This window comes from Rhinolophus ferrumequinum, chromosome 10, assembly GCF_004115265.2.
Source record: "Rhinolophus ferrumequinum isolate MPI-CBG mRhiFer1 chromosome 10, mRhiFer1_v1.p, whole genome shotgun sequence".
NCBI lineage: Eukaryota > Metazoa > Chordata > Mammalia > Chiroptera > Rhinolophidae > Rhinolophus > Rhinolophus ferrumequinum.
The window spans coordinates 58,069,733-58,085,090 of record NC_046293.1 but is presented as its reverse complement, the minus strand read 5'-3'; the positions used below and the strand labels follow the sequence as shown (position 1 = coordinate 58,085,090).

The window sequence follows — 15,358 nt, the reverse complement described above, 5'->3', positions numbered from 1 at the left end:
AGCATCTGAATGTTTGTTTATCTTGGCACACACCTCTCTTTACGTATCTGCTTTCAACCCTATTGGGAAATTCCTCTTACAAAAGATTGTAACGTAAAGAAAAAAAAAAAAAAAGGTAAAAGTCAATGTCAAAGGAAGATAGAGAAAGCTTTTATTAGTGACCACTGGCATATTTGAAACAAAAATTAGATAGAAGAATTCAGAAATTCTGTGGTTGCATGTGTTTTTATTTTCAAATTTCTGGGAATTTCATATTTCTGGGAATTTGAGAGACCCCAGGAATGTAGAAAGGAGATGACCATATAGGTAAAATATGTATTATTTTTTATAAACAAAGTTTGATTCCCTAATGAAATAAAGTTGTAGAATTATGGCACTTCACCACCTTATATTATTCTGATCCCTTTTAATAATATATAGAGCACATCAGAACCTCTCCCTTTGAAATCATTGAGTTAATTACAAAAGATGGTCCTTTTCAGGAGCCAAAATATTCATGTGAAAACTTTTCTCACCCCAGTAGATTATCTGGCAATATCATGTTTATTTAATTCAGGACTAATTAATAATCATTAATAAAATTATTGGTCATAATCCTAGCATGTATTCAACTTGCATCTCTAGTTCCATTTTTATGAAAGATGCCCCATGACACAGGAATACTTGATTTGAACAACTTTTCTTTATTTGAATTATTGTCCTTAGACTCTTAGCTTTGGTAAACTACAATTTATATACTATAGATGGTCTATGCTCTAAATCTGTTCATAAAAGTGTTCAATTAACAATGGAGCATTTCCTGTTTTCCCCATCAACTAACTCCTATAAAATGCTACTCAGTAGGTAGTAATAATAACTGATGATATTCCCACACCTCCTTGTTTGGTTATCTTTTTGGAGTCAAGAAAGTGATATTTTACTTGCAATGCACACATCAAACATATTCTCTTGTCAGCTGTAAAGAAATGTCCCACTGCATTTTAAGAGTATTAGAAACTATAGAACGTTGATAAATAAGACATAGCGTTCAACTCAACTGCCTCACATTTTGAAACATGTACTATCTCAACCACATATTTTGAAGCTATGTGTTACTATGAAAAAAACACATTTTTAAACATGTATGCTAGAATTTCATCATAGCGCCATCTTCAAGGGTCCTATCACAAAGCTACGTTTAAGAAGAGCTCAATTGTGTATAACGAAGGGCTTCCTAAATCCCTTTGAAATGGGTTTAAAATGGGCTTTTACATTGAATTTCAAATCATAATGTTCTGGTATTTTAATGAACCAATTATTACTAACTTTATTTAAAGATCTGAATACCCGTTTTACAAATGTATAAATGGAGGTGAATGTACCTACTTAATAAAGTATAATCAAATATTCAAAAAAGAAAAACAACAATATTCAAATCCCAATTAGTTAAACATAACCCTAATTCAATAGTGTTAACTGTGTCTACTTGATTTCTTGGCCTTAACATCAGCCTTAACATACAAAGTTCATTTAACATTTTTGAAAAAAAAAGGATTATGTATCTGTGCTATGGTCTGAATGTTTGTGTCCCTCTAAAACTCATGTGTTGAGATCCTAACCCCCAATGTGATGCTATTAGGAGGCGGGGCCTTTGGGAGGAGCTTAGGTCATGAGGGCGGAGCCTCATGCATGGGATTAGTGCCCTTGGAAAGGACTCCACAGAGCCCCCCAGTGCCTTGTATGTGTTATGTAAGAACACAATGAGAAGACTGTGACCCAGAAGGAGGCCTTCCTCCAGCCAGGTTTGCACCCTGATCTCAGACTTCCAGCCTCCAGAACTAGGAAAAATAAATGTCTGCTATTTATAGCTACCCAGTCTGTGGTATTTTGTCACAGCTGCACGAACAGACTAAGACAATGTGGAAAAGGGGCTAAACAAAATGTTGCCAGCATTTCTCTGGTTCTTTTAATTTTGTCTTTTGTTTTTTGAGAAAAACTTCCAAGTGTGATTTTGATACTTAAAAGCATGATTTTTTTTCAATTAGCACCTTTGAAAAGGGTAGAATCCTAAGAATTTTTCTTTTATCTTCCCCATAATTTCCCTTTTCTATAAAATGTGTGTGCAAAGAGGGAGGACTTTACCTGGGAAGACTACATGAAATGGGGTGGGGGGACGGGAAATGGAGATTTTGGAAACAGAGCTTTGTTACCTAGCCCGTTTGAGACACCAGGTGCTTCATTTCCATCCTAAATTGGTGATAATAACAGCCATATTATAGGGATGTTGAGGCTGTCAGAAAATGACTTTCAGGATTACGTGAGGTGATACATACAGTCCCCACAGCCATATCTTTGGCACACAGCTAGCACCAAGTATGTCACTTGCCTTCCTTCCCCTTTCCCAATTTCCAAAATCTGAGTATGTAAATCCTTTTGAAAATCCTTAGGACACCAAGAGAATACCAAAAAAATACATTTTAAAATTAAATTGTATAGACCACAACTCAATATCTAAGGGTATAGCTGAGGAGGCATTAAGTATTATTGCTTCAAGACAAAAGCTAGTAAATAAGAGGCCCAATAAAATGTGAAATAATTTAAAATAGTTTACCGACTAAAAAAGTTGGATGGAACATTTATTCTTAAATGAAAGTTATAGACCAAATATGCATAATAATTTTGGTCATAAATACTGAAGTATCCTAATGAACAGTAATAATTAGATTTCTGAGCATTTAAAGTATATATGTTTTAATTGATAATAGGTCTATAGAAGTGTCTCTGCCCTTTTATGGGAACATTTGTAAACAAATGTAGATAATGGGCCCAAGTATCTTACTAAGATAGAATCACAAATGTGTGTTATTGATAAAAATAAAATAAAATGAAACAATAAAAATTTGCACGTCTCCTCGCTACAGTATTTTCTCTTAAATTAATGCATATATTACTTAGAAAATTAATGATTAAAAAGGGAAATAATTTTGGATGACCTTTAGATCTGAAGTGCGTAAATCCTCCTGTAGGAGGCCATCACTGTGTGTAATTAATATCCTCCCTGTGGCACAAGTGGCCAGATTACTTTCCACACAGATGCTAATGTGGCCCGTGGGAGTTGGACTTAGGTTTTCTTATACTCCCTGAGGCTTCTTCTGAATCAGTCACCTTTTCCTAACTACATATTATTTTGTCAAATGAATTAGTGATATGCAAATATTTCTACAGTACCTGCTGTTTTTTTAAGTTCAGAAAAAGAAACTGGTATTCACTTACATTGATGCTTTCTGTGTTTTTCCTCTGAAAGATGCCATCCCTTTAGGAAAAATACGTTCAAGCACTTGACTGCTATATTGAAGACATCACGCAATAAGTAACTGGGACCTAAATGAATATTAGGAAGGGGTACTACGGAAAAAGGAAGTGGAAAAGCAGACAATACAAACAATTGGATGTTAAGAGGCAAGGAAAAGAAAGAAGAGCAGGGGACAGCAAGTGACAGAACAGAAAGGAAGCAGAGAAAAATGACAGTTCTAGTCCAATAAAAAAGTCAGTATTTTTAATAAAAACTTCCAGAAACACTTGTAGTCCATTCCTACCTATGTCCTAGTTTCAAAAGTTTCTTTTTAAAAGAATCAATTTATTGGTCATATTGGATAAAGAGAAGCTATTTACCAGTATTGTAATCTTAAGTCTATTATTTGTTCTACCTGATCCTTAGTGTCCTCTTCTGTAAAATGGACATAATAATTTCTACCTTGTGAGCTATTACAAGTTTTTAATGAGATAAGGCTTAAAGAGCTCTTGGCACAGTGCCAGCACTTAGTTGTACGCTCAATATCTAGTATTTATTTTATTATACCTAGTGATTAGCAAAAATTATTAGTGTATGTCTAGCATGCATGTGCTTTTTCAAGGTTGAGGCAATGTGGGGAAAACAATTCTCTGTCTTCAACAGAAAATAATCAATTTTATCAAATGAGTACATATTCTAAATCAGCGATTTTCCACATGGACTATACTTTAGTATCACTGGTTATTGAGCAAAACAAAAACCTTATTTTTTTTTGACCATTCACCCATTGATTCAAATGTCTCATTAAGTTGAATAATCACTGTTCTAGATGAATACTTACAAAAAGTACACTCATAAACAAATGATTATGTGAATTATATATCATGATATGATTCCTACACTTCAGCAGACTTTTGTATTTATCCAAGTGTTTGTTTTTGCTTTTGAGTTTTGTGGCACTTAAAATGACCATCTCCTTGTTTCACGTTAAAAACTAGCTCCAAAACATTTCCACTTCTTTCATTAAAGCCTTCTTTGATTACCTCATCATACAGGAAAGTCTCCCTCTTCTGAAATCCTAGAACAGAGGTCAACAAATATTTTTCTCCCAAGTGCCAGATAGTAAACATTTCAGGCTTTGCAGGCTTAGTCACAGCTACTCAACTGCCCTGCAGTAGAACAGCCACAGAAAATAGTGAAACAAGTAACATGTGACTGTATTCTAGGAAATTTTTATTTTGCAAACACAGGCAGCTGGCTGAATATGCCCCAAGGGCTACAGTGTGTCAACTTTTGCTATAGAAGATCACTGCTCTCTTTCATTTATTTTGACACTTAATCTTACTCTGGATTGTACCTTTAACCAGCACATGAAATATGTGATGAAAAAATACGGTGAATGTTTAAATAAAAAATAATAATCACAGTAAAAGACACATTGCTATTAATCCTCCTCAAAATACTCCCCCTTGCTTCAAACATACTTATCCCATCATTCTTACCACTTTCTGAAGCAGTTCTGGAGTCCTCTTTCAAGTCTTTAGTTGTGCTGTCATGGCTGCCTCCATGTCCTGAATCATTTTAACTTTGGGGATGAGCCAGAAGTCGGACGGTGCCAGATCCGGTGAATAAGGTGGATTGAGGACACACTGTAATGTTTTTATTTGACAGAAATTGACATCCCAGGAAGGACATGGGACACAGATCATTGTCATGATGGAGGATGAAGTAAAGACACTCAAGAAAGAGGACTTCCAGAACTGCTTCAGAAAGTGGCAAAGACGATGGAATAAGTGTGTTTGAAGTGAGGGGGAGTATTTTGAGGGGGATTAATGGCAATGTGTCTTTTACTGTAATAATTTTTTTCAATTTAAACATTCACTGTATCTTTTGATCACACCTCGTACAGAGTATATCTCTGAAATTACAGTCTCCTCAAGGGGGTCAGGAAAGATGTCTTATACATATTATTTTTGGGGTCTCTATGCAGAGTACTTCATATAGCAATGCTTAATTATTTGCTGATTATTTACTGATTTGAATTGATTTAAGATACGGAAGTAAGATCTAGTTGCCACTGGTATCTTACTTGATTGAAACATTTACTGAAGCATTGACTTTTGGGGTTTTTTAATGCGAAGCCTCACCTTGTTGAGTCTTTAGTCTATAATGAATATAATCCTTCCTACATGGTAATAATGAGGGTTAGAAACCATATATATATATATATATATATACATATATATATGGTTTCTAATGGAGGCATGGAAGTGGCATCAATAATTATTTTGGCATACATTTTGTGTCTTAATATGAACATACATCTCTAAGTCATGAGCATAGAATGATGTCTTTCTTTTTGAGGTAGCTTTTAACTGTGCTTCTATGCACTATGATATCTAAATGGAAAGTAAAGAATTCCCCTCTTAAAATATCTGTGGGATGGAATCCCAATTGACACTACTAACTTTGAGGCTAAAAAACTCCGCACTTAAATATTTTTGCAGCATCAATATCAGTGCTTGAATGTGTCAAAAACCAGAGTTTTGCCAATATTGGGAAAATGTACATTATTCTAAAGTCAATGAGTTAGCACTGTTGTTGTTTTATAAATCTTTTAATTGGCTCAGTCTGTGAACAGCAGTCTTATAATTCATAAATACTTGTGCATAGCAGAGAATTCCTCAAGAATAAAGAGGCTCTGCCAAAAACAGAAGTAGACAAAAAAGCAAAATGATTTTGATTACCATTTATTGGTTACCTACATTATTTATTTGCTCTCCAACAATGCCATGGTGTAGGTTTCATTGTTTATATCCTTTAAAATGAGGAAATTGGGCCTCTGAAGGTTTACATGTCTTGGCTTTGGTTAAAGAGCTTAGACATGGCTAAGTCAAAATTCCATCAAATTCTATCTACCTATAAAGCTTCTGATCCAACATGTGACCCTGAGATGGAGAGAAAAGGAAAAGAGACAACTCCAGAATGAGAGACTACAGAGACAGGAGGACAATGGAGATCTACCAAAAGTTAACTGAAGGACATAAATTGCTTAACCTTGCTTTGAGAATATGTTCCATTATTTGTGTGACTCGGGACTAAAAAGAACTCACCTGTTTTATTCCCAGCCATCTCTCTGACATCTAAAATGGTGCCTGGAGCATAGCAAATGAATAAATAGATGTTAGAGAACAATCGTATTCTCTGGCTTGAAATGTCAGAGGCTTTATTTAAAATCCCTCTTCTCTGCAGATATGACATATGCACATGCACGAGAATTCACCAGACCCTATCTGTTCATGCACCCCCTGGTGTCCACAGCCTGGGGCTTCCACAGGAGTCCATGCACACTCTACCTCTACCACCTTGCAACTGGCGCTAGAGGGATGATATCGTGGACTTTTCATTCCTTCAGGTCCTACTGGTTCTCCAGTTTTCCTGAGTTCACAAGCCGTAAGAGGAAGTCATTATTTTCCAAGCTTCCTAGATACTTGGTGCCAGATACTTTCTTCAAACAGTAAGGAAGCCTTATCATTCTGCTGACACTATGTTTAACAGATCGAAACTCATTATAGTTGACTAGTCTTTTTTAACACTTCTCAAACTTCCTTCCTCTGCAATCTCTGAAAATCTACAATGGCAGTGAATATTTTAAACTACTAATATTGAAAATGTATATTGTGATTAATAGGTTCAAATCCGGACCCCTCTACTGATGTGTAACCTTGGGCAAGATCCTGAAACCTCTGTGCCCTGATCCCCTCAACTGTAAAATGAGGGTCATAAGGTGCTGAGGATTAAATTAGTTAAAATATGTAAAATGAACATGTAAAACGATGCCTAGCATCCTGAAGTGTTCAATAAAGGCAAACTATTTTTACTCAAATGTTATCTCTATAGCTTTACCTAACAGCCACTTTTTTGGTCCAGTATTTATAAACTCATTCATTATACACACGCAGCATGTTTGTTGTTTTACCTTTTAATCTACAAAGGTGGATCATTTTACTGTGTGGCTAATTTCTAATTGCAACCAAAATTTAAAGTAAGCTTTCCTTCTTTCCTTGCTTCCTTTTATTTATTCATTCATTACACTGAGGGCCACAGAGAGAAAACGTTCAATCATGAGGTAACAGTGGGTTCTGCCACAGGTACATCCCTGCATACACCTTTATTTCTCACCGTCTGACTTCATCTGATGATATTGATAGCTAGCTGAGTTATGAACAAGAGTTCAAATGTTTATATTCATAAACAATCATTTCCATTCTGTACATTTCTGGAGTTTCCTAAACATAAATGCTTCCAAAAACACAGTGGCACTAAAAAAGAGCTTAATCAGGTCCTGTAAAGAACAGGTAGAAAAATGGAATGTGTTAGATTAATAGAGAAAATACAAAACATGTGAGCTGTCACCACATATGTACAGGCTGTCAATCAACCCAAAAAGGGATTTATTTTGTGTAGCCCCAGAAAGCTGAGTAAGGATCTTAGGTAGAAACAAGAATTGAGTCACAATTTTAACTGGCTTAAAGAGAATAGGCTGTCTCAGTATACATACTTAAAATAAACAATAAATGATAGTTTATTAAAAATGCTGAAGAAATAATACACAAAAGGGCAAACAGATGTCCTCTAAATTCCTTTCAACTCCATAATCCACTGAAGTGTTGAAGGATATGTACATATGAATACATTATTATTGCTGACAGCCAGAAATGTGTAGTATATGGAGAAACCAAAGATGTATACAAATACAACTATAATAAAATGTTTAAAATGAATAAGACAGATTAAAAATGCAATGTTACTAAAATTTTAGGAAAGCTTCTCTAACATATCCAGGGGCTTCAGAGGAAATGTGAAGGTGGTGTTTAAACTCAGTGTGAAGGTGAGGTTCAATTTAAACATGGACATGGCAAGAAGTTAGAGTATTTTAAGATGAAATAACAGTATGACGAACGGTATAGTGGCATGAAGATGAATGAGGCACAGGAAACAGTTCAATTTGATTTGAGTATGGTGCCCATGGTAGATAACCCTGAAAAAGCTTTTTGAAATAACAAAGACTGAAATATTGGTCCTTAGACCCAGGTAATGGGAGTCACCAAAGTGTTACTTACGTGTAGGTAAGGGAGATGTACTTCAGTTAGTGTATCTGGTGACACATACAGAATTAACTGGTACAGTGAGAGACTAGACGTGAGAAGATCTGCTAAGAGACTACAACATGACTCTAGGCAGTATATCAAAGGTGCCTAACTCTGTGGCAGGATCAAAAAAGAGGAAACTGGTGAAAGAAGTATTTTCAATGTGCAATTGGCAGGTCTTAGCAACTGACTGTGAGACACAAGACCGGGGGATAGGTGGGGGGACGAAGGGCCTCAAAAGCTTCAAGACTAGAATGCAATAAACTAATAAGACCAATAAAAGCAATGGAGGGAACAGGAAGAAGGAAGACAGAAAGTTCAAAGGAGACCACAGGGTGCTGGTGGTGTTGGCCCCCTGGTAAAGGGGAGCTGTCCAGCAGGCATTTGGAAAGGTCAGCCTACAGAGGCTGATAATGACTTGGGTGTTATTCCTACTGAAGTGAAAGCCAAGGCCAAAAGAGTATGAATTTTGCCAATCAATAGAATATATGCAAAAGAAATCTCCAAACAGAAACTGAGGAGCATGTATTTTAGTGAGTAGGAGGTGAAAGGAGAGCTGAAGAATGAGCTATAAATAAGCAGTCAGAAGTAAGAGAACAAAGAGCTCATGGAAGCCAAAAGAGGAGTCTAACACAGGCTGTTGACCATTTAAAGCAAAGGCAGAGGTCCATGGTAACCTGATTAGTAAATGTTAATACTTATATACACAAGAAAGACCTTATTCATTCAAATCTAAGTATTTTTCACATGAGATTTTCTTTTTTTTTTTTTTTTATCCTTTGAAGGAAGAGCAAAATAATTTCTTATTTGAAGATACTCTGATCTCAAGGATAATTTCCTTAGACATTCTCAGTTTGATCCTATTGGCCAATAGTTTTCAACCACAGCTAGTACCAGTCTTCCAAGGGGTTTATTAAATGAAGGGGTATTTTAGGTAATTACAATGACTAAGGGGAAGCTATCAGCATAAGGAGGACAGAGGCCATAGATACCAAATGTCCTGCAAGGAAAGAGGCATTCCCACGCAATGAAGGTGAAGGTATCCTGACAAAAATGCCAATGGTGGCACCTGTTGAGAAACACTGTCACAGGATACTGTTTATCACTAAATGCACTTTTTGCATATTTGAGAAGAACTGATAGAACTTCAGGTTCAGAAAATTTGGAGAACCGATTTTAAAATAAGGTAAATACCATTAATATGTTATTGCTTAGAAGCTTTTCAAACAAACTCCTTTTAGTCTTATTGTTTATTCCCATCTAATCTAGTTGCAAAAGAAATAAGTTTTTAAGTAAATTACTTAATAGGGCACCTTCTTTTTGTAAATTATAATTATTATACATATTGGGTCTAACCAAAATCTGAGTAGGGATATAGATAATTAAGAATACATTTCATTGTGTTATTAGTGAGGAAACAGCCAATGTTTGAAATAAAATGCTTTCCAAAATATACCAACATTTTAGATACATCTTCATTTATCTAAACAATTGCATGCTCTTGTGTTCACCACTCATACTAAATATTTTCAATTGAAAATTGCTGTTTTAATTTCAATTGAACCACATAGCGAAATGAACCACATAGACTTTTTTTTTTTTTTTTTTTTTTTGGTGGGGCTATCTTGATGGCACAAAACTTTTAACAAAAATATCTTTACACCAGCATTTTGTTGCTGTCACTCAAATGCCCTGTAAGAGTTTCCTAAAGTCATTTAGGATTCAATGAATATTAATGAGAACATTTGCAAGACTGTTTTAGTATTAGGACAGGAAAATAATTTTCAAAAATATATGCATCACTTATTAACATTGATATTTATGAATATGTTAAACATCTCTGGGGCACCCAAACACCCATTAGTTCAGTCCTAGGTGGACTAGTTTTATCATAGTCGATTTCAATTTGTTCAACTTGTGGTTAACTTTTTTCCAGTGTTCTTATCTATGAGTTTATACTTAAATGTACATACACCCTCTTGTTTACTAATTGCCAGACATGTGTGGTACAGGTTATTTCTTCCTCTAGACAAAGGTCCTTAATAGGCTATTCTCTCATATGATGATTGTAAGGTATACGCCTGGTAGACGAGGCATCTAGTCTCACCATTTAAGGGACCAATGGAGAAAACAAAGGGTTCTCCAAAAATTAAAAGAAAAAAGAAAAAGTTCTATTACTTACTGAGAGTTAGTGTGCAGTTGTTTTCTAACACATTTCCTAATTGCTTTCATCCAAAGAGTGTTGAGAAAGCCTGTGACCAACCCAGATAGCTTCTCAGACAAGGAGTCCACGTAACGGTTTATTATGCAATCCAGCACTGTTTCAACATCTAATGGGGAAAGTTGGCATTTCAAAGGGTTCCCAAAAATCAGTTAAAAAGAATAAACCAGTGATCCTTAAAACAATCTAACAGGCTTAAGGCCAAATATTTAACATCTAACATTAGCTACCATGTGCTGAGTCACGCCCAGGCATGTGCTTGGCACAGTGCCAAGTGTTTCACAGGCATCCTCTCATTTAATCTTTACAATCAATACATGAAATTGATTATGATTCTCTTTTTTATACAGAAACTCAAACTCAGATTTAGAGAGGTTTCTTGCCCATGAAGAAACCAAGATTTAGAGAGATTTAGCGATTTGCCCAAGCTAGTAAGTGGCAGAGCCAAGATCAGAACCCACACAGGCCAGACTTCAGAGCTCTCTGCCCTGTCCTGGCCTAGGGACCTGTGTCCCACTGGAGTTCCCAGACGAATCACACGTGGTCTCTACTCCCAAGGACCATATAGAGAAGAAAGAGGGAATAATTACCCAAATAATTCTAATTCAGGTAAAATATAATAACTGGCCTAAGAGAAGTCCAGACCAAGTTACAAGACAGTTCAAATGAACAGAGATTACTTTAAAATAAGGGACCTGGAGTGGATATTTTCTGTGGGATAGATTGTGGGGAAGAAGGGGACTGAAGGGTGTAAAAAAACATAATGAGTATTGTTGCGTGCCATTCTATTTGTCAGGTAGAGGGGAAGACACATTTGTTATCTTCTTCGGTTTTAGGAAAAACCATACAAGTATTACCCCATGTGGCATGAAACAAAGTCTGCCAGGGGCTTAACTAAAATTTGAACCCCAAAACTTCTGAAGATAACATGTCCCCCTTTTTTTTTTCCCCTTGCTCCATGTTGAGGTTTCTTTTTTATCTGTATGGGGTATAGGCACCTTTGGCTAATTTGTCAGTCCAAAGAAAGAATACTTTTCTAACTCGCACTTGATGCCTAAATGACTAAATGCAGGCCAACTGTCCTGCCCCCAGGGCCGAGTCCTGGCGGGATTTCCGGACACGTTAAGAGCAGTAGGCAGGGAAGGAGGCTCACTTTTCCTTTCTTCCTCCTTCCCTCCACTTCTGTTTCCTTCCCTCCCTCCTTCCTTCGCGTATTCTGTAATCAGTTCAGAACTATTCCATGAAAGGCACTGCACTGGGAATGGGGAACATGATAAAGTCCCCACTCTCCCTGAGCTTCATGTGAGGCCCAAGCTGAACGAGCTGGTGGGTAAAGCCAGACTGCTTGAGTGCTTGCCCCAACTCGGTCACTTACTGGCTGTGCCATTTGAGCAAGTTACTTTACTTTTCGTGCCTATATTCCTATTCCGTAAATGCGGATATTGCCAGACCGACCTCATGAGGTTGTTAAAGAGATAGAAGGAGTTAATATACAGCAAGTGGTAGCACTGTGCCTGAAACATGGTGAGCATCATAGAGACATTAGTATAGTGATACGCTTCTTGGGCTTCTCAGAGTGAGTAGATTAGTCTGTCCAAAGTCGGGAAGATATTGCAGCTCAGTCTCTTCCTCAAGAAGGAGAAATCAATACATTAGCAACGATAACCTTCAGGGAAGGAGTGTCCCCCCTCCTAACAAGAAGAAAATCCTCTATATCGGTTCATACGGGGTCATTCCCGATGCACAAAGGGATGGGGCTGAACACCCAGGTTTCTAACACAAGATCCCCGTCTCAAATTTGCCTTGTAGCGTATCGTACAAACATTTCTTAGACTGTTAAATCCCTTTCAAGCTATTTTGAATATATGTCTGTTCCACTGAGAAGGAAATGGAAGGCAAATAGGGTAGAAGGAAGATAATCTGGATGACTAGATGTGAATTTTCTGAAAGCAGAATTCCAAGTTCATTCATCTTGATAACCACTGTGCAGTGTCTGGAATGGTTTTAGGGGTTTGAAAATAGCTAGTCTCTGTTTTAGGTGTTTTTCATATACTTTATTTGTCACAATAGCACTTCACGGTAGGTACCACCGATCCCATTTTATGGATAAGAAAAGCTGATGATAAGATTGTTAAATAATTAATCTTACAAAAGTACAGAACTGAGCCTGAAATCTCTAAAGTGAATTACCCTTTTCCATGTGACTATCTCAAAAAAATTTTGGGTGAATGAATACAGAATTAAAAGCAAATGTAGGGTACTTCTTTTATTTCAGATTCATGAACCAAAAATATGACTCTGGGTAAAGGATATTTCTTTAGGTCACTTTGCCCTCCTTCCTTCCAGTTAGGCTCAAGGACAAAAAGAGAAGCCAGATATTATAAGCGAGTAAATGCATGTCTAGAAGTAAACTGAGCATTTATAGGAAGATGCACTAACTGGACATTGGGAAACAGGGTGTTAAAATTTCAGATCACTTACCATTATGAAAAGCACTCCCTGAAAGAAAAAAGCAGTACCTAATTGCAAACTGTTGATGTGAATTTTGCAAAAAAAAAAACAAACAGTTTTTGACTTTATGAGTTGTTATACAAGACACTAAGTTGCCTAAGGTAATAATCTTTCCCTTTCACTGAGATCAGTCAATTGTCTGCTCACTTAGATTCTTTTAAATGCAATGTACTCAGAAGCAGAAAGTGGAGCTAGGATTGCTTCACCAGGGTTAAATAAGAGTCACCTTGCTCGAGCCTCATCTGCTCTCTCTGCAGCCACCACCCAGCTCAGATTTTTCAGCTGCATTCCCCCAAAGGCACACTTAGAATTCGTGGTTCCAATGACACAGCACATTCAAGCTAATGTGTCTGCTGTAGGTCTGCAACCCTCTTGAGCTCTCAGTTTGGGTGCAGCCATAAAGCACAGGGTGCCAGGAAAAGGCATCTAGTGCCCACTGCTTTCTCCTGCCCGATCTTTTTCACATTACCCTCATCATTGTCCGCGAATGCCCTCTGAGGCGTCTCTTACTAGACCCGGTAAGGGAGGACATGAAATATTCGTTTCCCTACTACCACCAGCCTGCCCACACTCAATCCAGCACACTCCATACTACCAGTTTCCTCCTCAGTACCACTCAGGAAGTGGAGGCAAAGACACTTGTAGAGAAACCGCTCCTCATTTTCTCTCGCATGGGTGTGTGTGTGTGTGTGTGTGTGTGTGTGTGTGTGTGTGTGTGTGTGTGTGTGTGTGTGTGTGTAATTTTAATATCCCTGGCATAGACCACAAAATGCTCTTGCCAGACGTACCGGGAAAGTGGCCTTGGTCACGACTGCCCTTGCCAGGCCAGTCTGCAATCCCCTTCGCGGAAGTACGGGAGAAAAAGGGGGTGGAGAGAGCAGCTGCCTAGGCAGCATCAGCCTGGAGGAGGCAGTTTGCACTTGATCCGCCTCTCCAGCTTCCCGCGCTACCTGGCCTGGCGCCCCCGGCGTGGCGCAGCGGCCCAGGAAACGCAGTGTGAGTATGGGGCGCAGGCCCTCGGTCAAGTCTCGTTCCCCTGTGCTGGGGCGCAGGCTTTGGCCGCACACACCTTTCCATCCGCCTCCAACCCCGCCATGCTACCTGAGGACCGAAAAAGAAGGAAAACCCCCTTTTGGTACTTGGTCCCCTCCTCCCAAGCTCTACCAGCCCGATCATCTGCGAAAAGAGAAGGCACTCCCTACACACACACACTCTTACAACCCCCAGTCCCACCTCGTGCTGCAGCCAGGCCATCCCGGGGTGTTTGCTGGCCCGGGGCGGGATGCTGGTGAGAAGAGCACTGAGAGCACGCAGGGCAGGAACCAGCCCTGGGAGACCCATGGGCAAGGAGAGGAGGAAGAGTCAGAAGAGTCTCCTTGCAAAAACCCAGAAGTTGGGCACTTCCTGGCCGAAAGCACACGGGCGTGCAGGAGGCTCCTCGCCCGGGACCCCTCGTCCTCCCTCACCGACGCGCGTGCCCCGAGCCCAGCTGCGCCCCCGTGGCTCCAGTGCCACTCTCCGCGCGCAGGATGACGCGAGCTCTCCTCCGGAGGCAGCTTTGGGGTTTTTTGTCTATATAAGGGCTCGCTGGCAAACTGCGTTGGCGCGTCTGTCACAGGCGGGCCATTAATTTTTACACTGGCGTGCGGTTCCCGAGGCAGCCCGGTAGCAGACGCTCGCACGTCGCCTTCCTCTCCGCCGGCGCCTCCTCCTCTCCTCCTCCTCCCGGCCTCCCGGGGTGTACTTTACCTGGTCTCCGGCACAGGGTGGGCGCTGCAGCTCTGCGTTCACCCCTAGCTGCAGCCGATTCGCCTCGCTGTCACTGGGTGGTGAATGGAGTTATTTATTTATTTATGTCCCCTGACGTGTCCTCACCCGCTTGTGGAGGAGGAGGAGGCCCCGGGGAGAGGAGGCGCGGCTGCAGAGAGCGTTGTGGGTGCCCTGGAGCACGCGCCACTCGCTTGGCGGGGGTGAGGGTGGGGGTAGGGGTGGGGGTGGGTGGGGGGGTAGCGGGGTGGGGAGGGAGTGGTGGAGGTGGACTCGGGCCAGCGCCCTCGGCTTCGGCTTCGCAGGAGCCCCACCAGCAGCGGCAGGTGGGACAAACTGCCGCCCAGTGACTCAGGGAGGACTGAGCATGCTCCATATGTCACGCTGTAGACAGTTTATGACTTGGGTCACTCCACTTCAGGTTTTAATTTTGACCAA

General features: G+C 39.5%; 1 protein-coding gene across 3 annotated transcripts in view; it reads right to left on the bottom strand.

Annotated features, from left to right (window-relative positions):
- SLC16A7 (solute carrier family 16 member 7) overlaps positions 1 to 15,112 on the bottom strand; it is a 153,132-nt gene extending 138,020 nt beyond the window's left edge. The window contains exon 1 of one of the 3 annotated variants that reach the window (XM_033117194.1): positions 14,903 to 15,112. The gene's annotated coding sequence lies outside the window, so the exon portion shown is untranslated. Of the gene's footprint in view, positions 1 to 10,603; positions 10,625 to 14,386; positions 14,498 to 14,902 lie in introns of those variants that run through there. The other 2 variants (XM_033117196.1, XM_033117197.1) reach the window with 2 other exon arrangements.
- Between the last annotated feature and the right edge of the window lie 246 nt (positions 15,113 to 15,358).